Source organism: Phacochoerus africanus, chromosome 7, assembly GCF_016906955.1.
Source record: "Phacochoerus africanus isolate WHEZ1 chromosome 7, ROS_Pafr_v1, whole genome shotgun sequence".
NCBI lineage: Eukaryota > Metazoa > Chordata > Mammalia > Artiodactyla > Suidae > Phacochoerus > Phacochoerus africanus.
This window is the reverse complement of record NC_062550.1, coordinates 40,346,891-40,357,504: the sequence shown is the minus strand read 5'-3', so window position 1 is coordinate 40,357,504 and position 10,614 is coordinate 40,346,891.

The window sequence follows — 10,614 nt, the reverse complement described above, 5'->3', positions numbered from 1 at the left end:
TATTTCCTTAATATCAGCATAGTGTTTAATAAGGTTTGAATGCACAGTAGGTGTATAAAAACTCACCATTCATTAGCTCCATAGTGATTTTAGTTTAGACTTTTAAAATTTAGTAAGATTATGGTGCTTAGTGGTGACATGTGAGTTGGACGATCGTATAATTCACCTCACCTCCATTTCATATAAAATAGCAAGGAACAAAAGCTTGACACAATTTTCCCAGTCCAATCCATGATCTTTCAAGGAATTTCAAAGCCATAAAGGGAACCATTTTCTGGATACAAGCAAAAACATAAAGAGATTCGCAAAGACCAAAAAGAAAATAACACAAGCATAATACAAAAGAAAATCATCAAGCCACAGAAAGGAAAAAGAAAAATAAAACGAAAGGAACAAAGAATAAATACAAAATCAACTGAGATTCATTTTTTATGGTAATAATTTAGTACAGCAAATCTTTTCTATATGAAGATAATTTGAGAGGGCAGCATGAATGCAAGGTCAAGTAGCATGTGAAGTTCATAGCATATTACATGAAAAGTGTGCTTTGTTGTTACAAATTTCCATTAGAAATGAACAAAAATCTCTTTTAAAAATATAGACACTTTTTTAAAAGAAATTATAGTTCTTGGTTATTTCAGCTCTTCAACTAAAATTTCTTTCTCCCTTGTGCATTTTGCAACCTTTTGGCAGCTTTATTGTTGAAAAGCCAAGGTACATTCGTAATTGCACCGCAGTAACATGCATTTATCATTGACAAAGTTCCATACTATAAATGAATTACTATAATAGATGTGTCATGAAATATCATCTTATTATCCATCTCTTCTTCTATTTTCTCTACCAAGTGGGTCAAAGTTGATAACAAGTGTTCCTCCGAAGTGATATTTTTGAAAAAATTAAAGGAATTGAGTGGGTTTTAAAGCTTTAGCTTTGCAATACTTCAAAATGATCAACACTTTTTATTCTAGTTATGCCTCTAAATCTCCCAAACACTTCTTGCTTTGTGCTGATTTTGCTCACACTGGAAAGCCATTGGTTTCTATACTGGCCTTTAGGTTGTTCTCAATCAAGAAAATGGGATTGAGAATTTATTATATTTGAAGTTGCTGTCAAGAAACGAAAAAAAAAAATACCATCTCCACCCTTGAAAGAATGTGTTATCTATTGGGGAGATAAAATACATTAATCTAAAATATTAAAGGAGTGTGAAATGGATGGTATTCTCAGTCAGAATAATTACACTAAAAAGAGCATCTGCTCAGAGGAGAGAGATTGCAAATTGATCCAAAAATGTAGCTGTGAACGAATCAATGTCAGATATGGATTATAAGATTTCCAATTGATTTTATTCATGTGTAACTGAAAACATTGAGAGAGAGAAAAAAAAATCTACCCTTATACCTCTTCATAGAGTTTAGCATGATATTAGAGTAAAAATATTTATTGGTTATATGGCATGTTGGTAGCTGTCATATAAATGTTTCTGAGGTGGGTAAAGTGAAGTAATCAGAAACATAAAAGCATAGAGATCTGTTACTATTTTATTGTAACTCCTTAATGAACCCCTGAAGAAGGCAGTGCGTCGTCGTCTCTAAGCAGAGTTCTCTCCAAAAAAATCCTACGTAAACAAAGATTAACCATGGGATCTACACAGCTAAGTAAGAAAGTGCTGACAAATATCAGATCTGCTGGCGGAACAGTATCTGGCGAAAAAAAACACAATCTCATTTCAGATCTAAATGAGGACAAAGATGTCACACGCTGTAAATATGCAGAGAGAAATTATACTGGATAACAAGATCAGAATCCCAAAACTCTCACATGGCACAATTTAAGAATGAAGATATTAATTCCTTCACATGAGTATAAAATATTGCCAGTATTTAATTGAGATTTGTCTTAGCAGTATTCAAATTTTGGACCTTTAATAAACTAAGACCTTTTTGGATCAAGTTAATCTTTATAAGGAAACTGCATATTAAGGCATTGCTAGAAGTATAGTACTTACAGCATGACAAGGGATATTTTGTTCTATTCTTGCAATATGGCCAAACTGTATGAGGTCTATATTACAAAATCAAACCTCTCAAGTGATTATAAATATTGTGGAAGAGTAATCATCCATAGTTAAATCAAATATTTGTACACAAAATTCAGACAAAGCATTCATGTTTTTCTAGTAACCGAGAAGGACTAGAAACTTAGCACATAGGAATTCTTATTTTAAAATGAATTTGTAATAAAATAGGCAGCTGTCCATATATCACCTTCAACATCAGAGTTCCTATGTTTTGTTACCCATCAGAAAGGGCAATTTGGTATTTTCCAGTTTTACTTATCTAAGGTTAGGTTTTGGTATTTCTCTTTGCACTTAAAAGAACACTTAGTTCTATGTACCCAGATAGATACTGAATCTTATTTGATGGTCCTTGAAACTCACATCACTTTCTGTTGTACCAAAAGTAATAAAATCACACTTCCATCTAAATCTCTCTTCTATGTCACCTGGTATTTTCTCATATGCAACAAGATGAGATTTTCCAAACTAGAAAATTGAATAAATTTAGTCTAAAAGATTGGAAAATGATTTTAATATATAACATGTGACTATAATTTCATTTTTTTATGTGGAAATATGCTTGATTAAAAGTTCTGTCATCTGCTCTCAACTTTCCTTATTCTTTTCCTTTATCAAGAACACACAGACACAGACGCGCGCGCATGTGCACGCACACGCGCTCACACACACACACACACACACACACACACACTTCAGCTATCTCAACACTAGTCAGTTCTTGCTCTTCCTAAGTAGTCTGAGCAGGATTTAAATTAATATTTATTTTGGAACTTGTTTTTATTATATGAAACATTCCATTTATTTTGCTCAATTCTTTTCACTTACTTTTCACTGAAAAATATTAAAGTTATCCACCCACCAAAATAACTTAGTTTTATAATATATTCATTAGGCACTTAACAGTGATCCTTTAGACACCTGTTCCATTTTGCATATTTTCTGTCTTCTGAAGTCCATCCCTATGTTGAATATAGAAAGCCTACTTTCCAATCCCTTTTGGTGCTAAGTTTTGCTGTATGTCTATCTAATAATGTTGTATTGAATCCATTCCTAGCTTTAGGATTTCCACATAATCTTTGCTCATTAAACAGTATCCTCTTTGGCTTTATGCAGCAGGCAGTTGTTGAAGGTTTTGGGTAGACCAAAATTTGTCATAATGTCTCAGTAAGGTTAGTCTTTGTGCAAATTTAATTCTGTTAACTTAAACAGATACTAACTTGGAAGGTCTTACTCTATAACAAAATTGCCTTTCTGTATGAAAATGGGTTCAACATGTAATCATATGGAGGCAATTACCTCTAGGATGAAAGATGGAGAATTTAAAAAATGCAAAAGTAGGATAGAGGAGATTCAAGACTTTTTTTCTTTTTTTTTTCTTTTGATCACATATGGCTCAAGAGTTCTCCAATTAAAATTTTCACTCTCTACCAGCTTGCTAAAATGTTCTGGAGGTGACAGTGTTTCTAGTTCCCTTTTTAGTGAAAAAAGGAATTCGTTTGTATTCTGAAAATCTGAAATTAGCTAGATATTTTAGGAAAGTAAAGCAAATTTCAGCGACCCAAAGGAAGCCAAGAACTAAAGCCTTGACGAATGAGCACAATGAATCAAGAGTGCACCCAAGCAGTTTCAGTGTACCCAGATGCCCTTTGGGTCTTGTTTGACAATCTCAAGAACACATGTCACTTTCTATTATGCACCCTGATAGAGAAAGAGCTCCAAACTTTCACCATTCTTTTTGCAACGTCAAGTGAAAATATACTGTCTGGTGCTGAAAAAAGCTCGGTGCTCGGCTGGCAGGTCACAATGAGAAAGAAAAAGAAGAGAAAGTAAAAGAAACTGGAAAAGAACTAGAAAAAAGCAAAACATCTGAGATGATAACAGTTTATAATAATCATTTATGATCTGTTTATCTCTATGATGTAACAATTTTAACCCATGGATCAGTCCTTAGCTCCAATTTTAGGCACTCACAAAATGGGCAGCCAGAAAAATTGTTTTATTCAGCAGAATAAAGATGCAGGCACTTGCTGGAATTCCCTGACAATTTCAAAACAAAATAAAAGTTGAAAAATTGTTACTGCTGCATAATAGTAGATGTGGATATAATCACAAGACTCCAGAGACTCATTAAGACTATACACAAATGGATGTAAGACAAAGTGGGTGGCAGGAGAATGTCAGTGTTGGAACACAGGGAAAACAAGACATCCAAGTGGATGGCAGGGAAACAGCTTTCCACACAGCAGTAAGGTCAGTCGTTCAAGCCTTCTCTTTGACTTTCCCTATTAAGCTCATTGAGAACACATTTTACTTCCATATTCAAAGAAGAAAAATAAAGTTATAAGAAATTCTTAAGATTTCTTTAAAAAATAGGTACTTTTGATAATATTCTGTAACTACTGCTTAAGTTACTTAATGCTCATTTTGGTAACTGTTGCCCAGAGTTTCCTAAGCATGATTATGTTTTAGAATTATCTGGGGGCTTTAAAAGACTACCAATGCAGATGACTCAAGCCAGGGATTCTTCTTTAACTGGAGTGTGGCCCAGGCATAAGTATGTTTAAGAAGGTATTTTAGGCAAGTCGAATGTGATGTCAGGGCAGAGAACCACTGTGCGTACCCATTGTTCCTTGAGGTGTGGTCTAGATGGTTGGCCTCCGCCAGAATCACCTATACTCCTTGTTCAAAGCACAAATGACTGCATCCCACCTAATACCTACTAAGAAAGAATCTCTACATTTGAGGGAGCAGTTGTTTTCTTTTTTTCTTTATTTTTTAATTTTTTTTGTTATATTTGATTTATAATATTCTGTCAATTTCTGCTGTACAGCAAAATGACCCAGTTATACCTATGTATGTGAAACTGGGTAACTTTATTATATGTGTATATATATATATATATATATACACACACACACATACATACAAATATGTGCATATATAGGTGTATATGTATATATATGCACACACACAAAATATGTGTGTGTATATATGTATATACATATTCTTTTTTTCACATATCCTCCTTCATGTTCCATCGCAAATGATCGAATATAGTTCCCTGTGCTATACAGCATGATTTCATTGCTTATCCACTCCCAGTATAATAGTTTGCATCTACTAACTCCGAACTTCCAGTCCATCCCACTCTCTCCCCCTCCCCTTTGCCAACCACCAATCTGTTCTCCATGTCGATGAGTTTGTTTCTTTTCTGTATGTAGGTTCATTAATGCCATATATGAGATTCCAAAAATAAGTGATATCATATGATATTTGTTTTTCTCCCTTTTGATTCTTGTGAACTTTGTTGAAGATTAATAGGCCATAGGTGTCTGGATTTATTTATGGGTTCTCTATTCTGTTCCATTGGTCTGTTTTTCTGTTTTTGCACCACTGTCTTGATTACTGTAGCTTTGTAATATTGTCTGAAGTCTGGGCAGTTATGCCTCCTGATGGTTTTTTATTCCTCAGGCTTGCTTTGGAAATTCAGGGTCTTTTATGATTCCATATAAATTTTTGCATTGTTCTAGTTCTGTGAAAAATATCATGGGTAATTTGATAGCAATTACATTGCTTTGGGTAATATGGTCACTTTAACAATATTAATTCTTCCAATCCAGGAGAATGGAATATCTTTCCATTTTTTTGAATCCTCTTTAATTTCCTTGATTAATGTTTTATACTTCTCAGCATATAAATCTTTCAACTCCTACCTCTTTGCTAAATTCATTGATCAGTTCCAATAGTTTTGGGGTTGAGTCCTTAGGGTTTTCTATATATACTATCATATCACCTGCATAGAATGACAGTTTTACCTCTTCTCTTCCAATTTGGATAAAATTTATTTCTTTTGTTTGTCTAATTGCTATGGCTAGGATTTCCAATACTATGCCAAATAAAAGTGGTGAGAGTGGGCATCCTTGTCTTGCTCCAGATTTGAGCAGGAAGGCTTTCAGCTTTTCTCCATTGAGTATTATGTTGGCTGTGGGTTTCTCATAAATGGCTTTTATTATGTTAAGGTATGTTCCCTCTATACACACTTTGGTAAGATTTTTTATCATGAATAGATGCTGGATTTTGTCAAATGCTTTTCCTGCCTCTATTGAGATGATCATGTGGGTTTTGACTTTTCTTTTGTTAACGTGGTGTATGACATTGATAGATTTGCGTATGTTGCACCATCCTTGTGAAGTTGGGATGAATCCCACTTGGTCGTGGTGTATGATCTTTTTTACATGTTGTTGGGCTCAGTTGGCTAAAATTTTGTTGAGAATTTTTGTGTCTATGTTCATCAAAGATATTGACCTGTAATTTTCTTTTTTGGTAGTATCTTTGGTGTTAGGGTGATGGTGGCTTCATAGAATGTCTTTGGGATTATTCCTTCTTCTTCAAACTTTTGGAAAAGTTTAAAAAAGAAGGGTACAAGTTCTTCTTTCTATGTTTGGTAGAATTTGCCTGTGAAGCTATATGGTCCTGGAGTTTTGTTTGTAGGGATTGTTTTTTATGACATTTTCAATTTCATTTCTAGTGATTGGTCTGTTCAATTGATATATTTCCTCTTGATTCAGTTTTGGTGGGCTGTATGCCTCTAGAAAATTATCCATGTCTTCTAGGTTGTCAAATTTGTTAGCATATAATTCTTTATAGTATCCTCTTGCAGTTTTTTTGTATGTTTGCAGTATCCAGTGAGATTTTTCCTTCTTCATTTCTTATTTTGTTTATTTGAGTTATTTTTCTCCTCTTCTTGATGGAAGAATTGTTTGATTTACAAATGCTCTGTCAGCTCTTGGTTTTATTGATTTTTTCAATTGGTTTTTGTCAATTTTGTTTACACTTTCAAAGAACCAGCTCTTGGTTTTATTAATTTTTTTCTGTTGTTTTTTGAATGTCTATTTTACTGATTTCCTCTCTGATCTTTTTGTTTTCCTTCCTTTTGCTGACTAAGTTTTGTTTGTTCTTCTTTTTCTAATTCTTTTAGATGGTAGGCTAAATTGCTGATTTGGGATTTTTCCTCTTTTTTGAGCAAGGCCTGTGAATTTTGCTATGAACTTCCCTCTAAGTACTGCTTTTGTGGAATGCCATAGATTTTGAATAGTTGTGTTTTCATTATCATTTTCTCAAGGTATTTTTAAATTTTGCCTTTGATTTCCTCACTGATCCATTGTTTTTTTTTTTGTTTTTTGTTTTTTGTTTTTTTTTTTAGTAGCATGTTGTTTAGTCTCCATGTAGTCAGTTTTGTTTTTTTAAGTATTTCTTTTCCTTTGGTTGATTTCTAGTTTCATGGCTTTGTGATGAAGAAGGTACTTGAAATAATTCCTGTACTCTTAAATTGGTCAAGGTAGTTCTGTGCCTCAGTACATGGTCAATCTTTGAGAATGTTCCATGTGCACTTGAAAAGAATGTACATTCTGATTTTTTTGGATGCAGTGTCCTGAAAATGTCAATTAAGTCTAACTTTTATATTGTGTCATTTAGGATCTCTGTTGCCTTGTTGATTTTCTGTCTAGAGGATCTGTCTGTTGATGTGAGTGGGGTGTTAAATCCTCCTACTACTATTGTATTCCCATCAATTTCTCCTTTGATGTCTGTTACTAATTGTCATGTGTATATGGGTGTTCCTATATTAGGGGTATATATATTGACAAGTGTAATATCTTTTGAATGGATCCCTTTATCATTAAATAGTGTCCTTTTTTGCCTTTTTTATGACCTTTGTTTTAAAATCTATTTTGTCTGATATGAGTATTGCTACTCCTGCTTTTCTGTCTTTTCCTTTTACATGAACTATTTTTTACAATCCCCTCACTCTCAATTTGTATGTGTCCTTGCCCTAGGGTGAGTCTCTTGTAGACAGCATATTGTAGACTTGTTTTTTTATCCAGTCTGCCACTCTATGTCTTTTAAAAATTTTATGATAATTTTTATTTTTTCCAGTATAGCTCATTTACAGTGTTCTGTCAATTTTCTACTGTTCAGCAAGGTGATCCAGTCACACATGCATATATACATCCTTTTTTCTGACATTATCATGCTCCATCATAAGTGACTAGATAGAGTCCACAGTGCTATACAGCAGGATCTCATTGCTTATACATTCCAAGAGCAATAGTTTGCATCTATTAACCCCAAATTCCCAATCCATCCCCCTCCCTCCCTCTCCCCCTTGGCAACCACAAGCCTGTTCTCTATGTCCATGATTTTCTTTTCTGTGGAAGGGATTATTTGTGCCATATATTAGATTCCAGATATGAGTGATATCATATGGTATTTGTCTATTTCTAACTTACTTCACTCAGTGTGAGAGGCTCTAGTTCCATCCAAGCAGCTGCAAATGGCATTATTTCATTCTTTTTTATGGCTGAATAGTATTCCATTATGTATATTTACCACATCTTCTTAATGCAATCATCTGTCAATGGACATTTAGGTTGTTTCCATGTCTTGGCTGTTATGAAAAGTGCTTCAGTGAATATGTGGGTGCATGTGTCTTTTTCAAGGAAAGTTTTGTCTGAATATATGCCCAATAGCGGGATAGCTGGGTTATATGGTAGTCTATGTATAGTTTTCTAAGGTACCTCCATACTGTTTTCCATAGTTGCCACTCTATGTCTTTTGATTGGAGTATTCAGTTCATTGAAATTTAAGGTAATTATTGATAAATGTGTATTTATCATGATTTTAAAACTTGTTTTCCAGTTGATTCTATGTTTCTCCTTTGTTCCTTTCTCTTTTTTTTTTTTTTTTTGGTTGGATGATTTCCTTTTATTTTATGCTGTGTCCTTTTTAGTTTTTGTGAATGTATTGTTTGGTTTTGATTTGTGGTTGCCCTGTTTTTCAAATATGTTAACCCCTTCCTATATCTTCTTACTTTAGCGTGATAATCATAGAGGCTCAAACACATTCTTAAAAAAGAGTCAAGATTTTCATATTGTCCTTCCCCACATTTTATGATTTTGATGTCCTTTTTAAACACCTTCATGTTTATCCTTTTGCTATTCCTTGAGAATATTGTCACTTTCACAATTTTATTTTTCCTTTTAGATCTGAATATTGGCTTATTTATGTGATTTCTTTCCATTTGTAATTTCCTCCACCCTATATACTCTTACTTTTTTCCTATTTAGAGTGAAACTTTAAGTGTTCTTTTAGAATGGGTTTAGTATTGCTGTATTCTTTTAGTTTTGGGTTTTTTTTTGAGAAATTCTTTATTTCTCCTATTTTAAATTATATTCTTTCTAGGCAGAGTATTCTAGACTGCAATTTTTTTCCCTTTTAGAACTTTGAATATTTCTTGCCACTCTCTTCTGGCCTGTAGTGTTTCTGTAGAGAAATCAGCTGATAGCCTTATGGGGGTTCCCTTATAATTAATGCTTTGTTTTCCTCTTGCTGCCTTTAGAATCCTCTTTATCTTTAACTTTTGCCATTTTTATTATAGTATGTCTTGGTGTGGGCCTGTTTGGGTTCAAATTGTTTGGGGCCCTCTGTGCTTCCTGTATCTTGATGTCTGTTTTCTTTAGAGATAAAAAGTTTTCAGCCGTAATTTCTTCAAATATATTTTCAATCCTCTTTTCTTTCTCTTCTTCTTCTGGACGCCCTGTTAAGCATAGAGTGGCCCATTTTATATTTGCCCATAGGTCCCTTATATTTATTTCGTGTTTTTTTCATTTGGTTTTCTGTCTGCTGTCCTGACTGGGTGATTTCCATTATTCTATCCAATTCATAATTTGTCCTTCTCTATTATTCATTCTGCTCTTCATTTCCTTTAACTCTAGTTGTGTCTCTTCAAATGAATTTTCCAATTTTTCTTGGATCCTCCTTATATTTCCTATTTCCTTTCTAAAGTAATTTTTAGTAAATTCATTATTGTTCATATCTGCTAATTTCTTCATATTCCCTAGTAATTCCTTCATTAATTTTCACTGTCTCCTTTTTGAACTCAGTGTTTATTAGACTGCAGGGTTCTCTTTCATTTTTGCTCCTCCAGGTGAATTCTCTTGTTAACTGGGAATGGTACCTGAGTTTCTTCATTTTGTTTATATTTTTCTTATTCTGTGAGTTTAGGGAAAACTGTTACTGTAGTCTTGGAGGGTACTTATATGTAAGAGTGCCCCTGGGTATATTGCGAGGGATTACTATTTATTTTTGGCATGAGGGCTGCTTTAATTTGGATTCTTACTGTCTGTTTCCTCAGTGTGTGTAGGTTCTTATCCCCTTAATAGGGTGCTGCAGGTGCTTCCAGGGAGATGGAGGCAATGGGCAGGGCTAGTAGCCAGTGCCTGGTTGCTGGGACCTTGACAGTGGCAAGGACATGTGAGAAGGTGGCACAGGCTGCTCCTTGTTGCAGGGCCCTGGGAAGTGGCAGTGACCCTCAGGTAGGTGTAGACAGGCCTGGAGCATTTGGCAGTGGCAGTGGCAGGGTGTGTGTGTTCTCAGGGGAGTGAGAGCAACAATGGGTGGTGCTTGGTTCCAGTGCCCTCCTCTTTGCCAACCTCTGAGGTGACTAGGGCCACACATGGTGTCTGATCATGTGT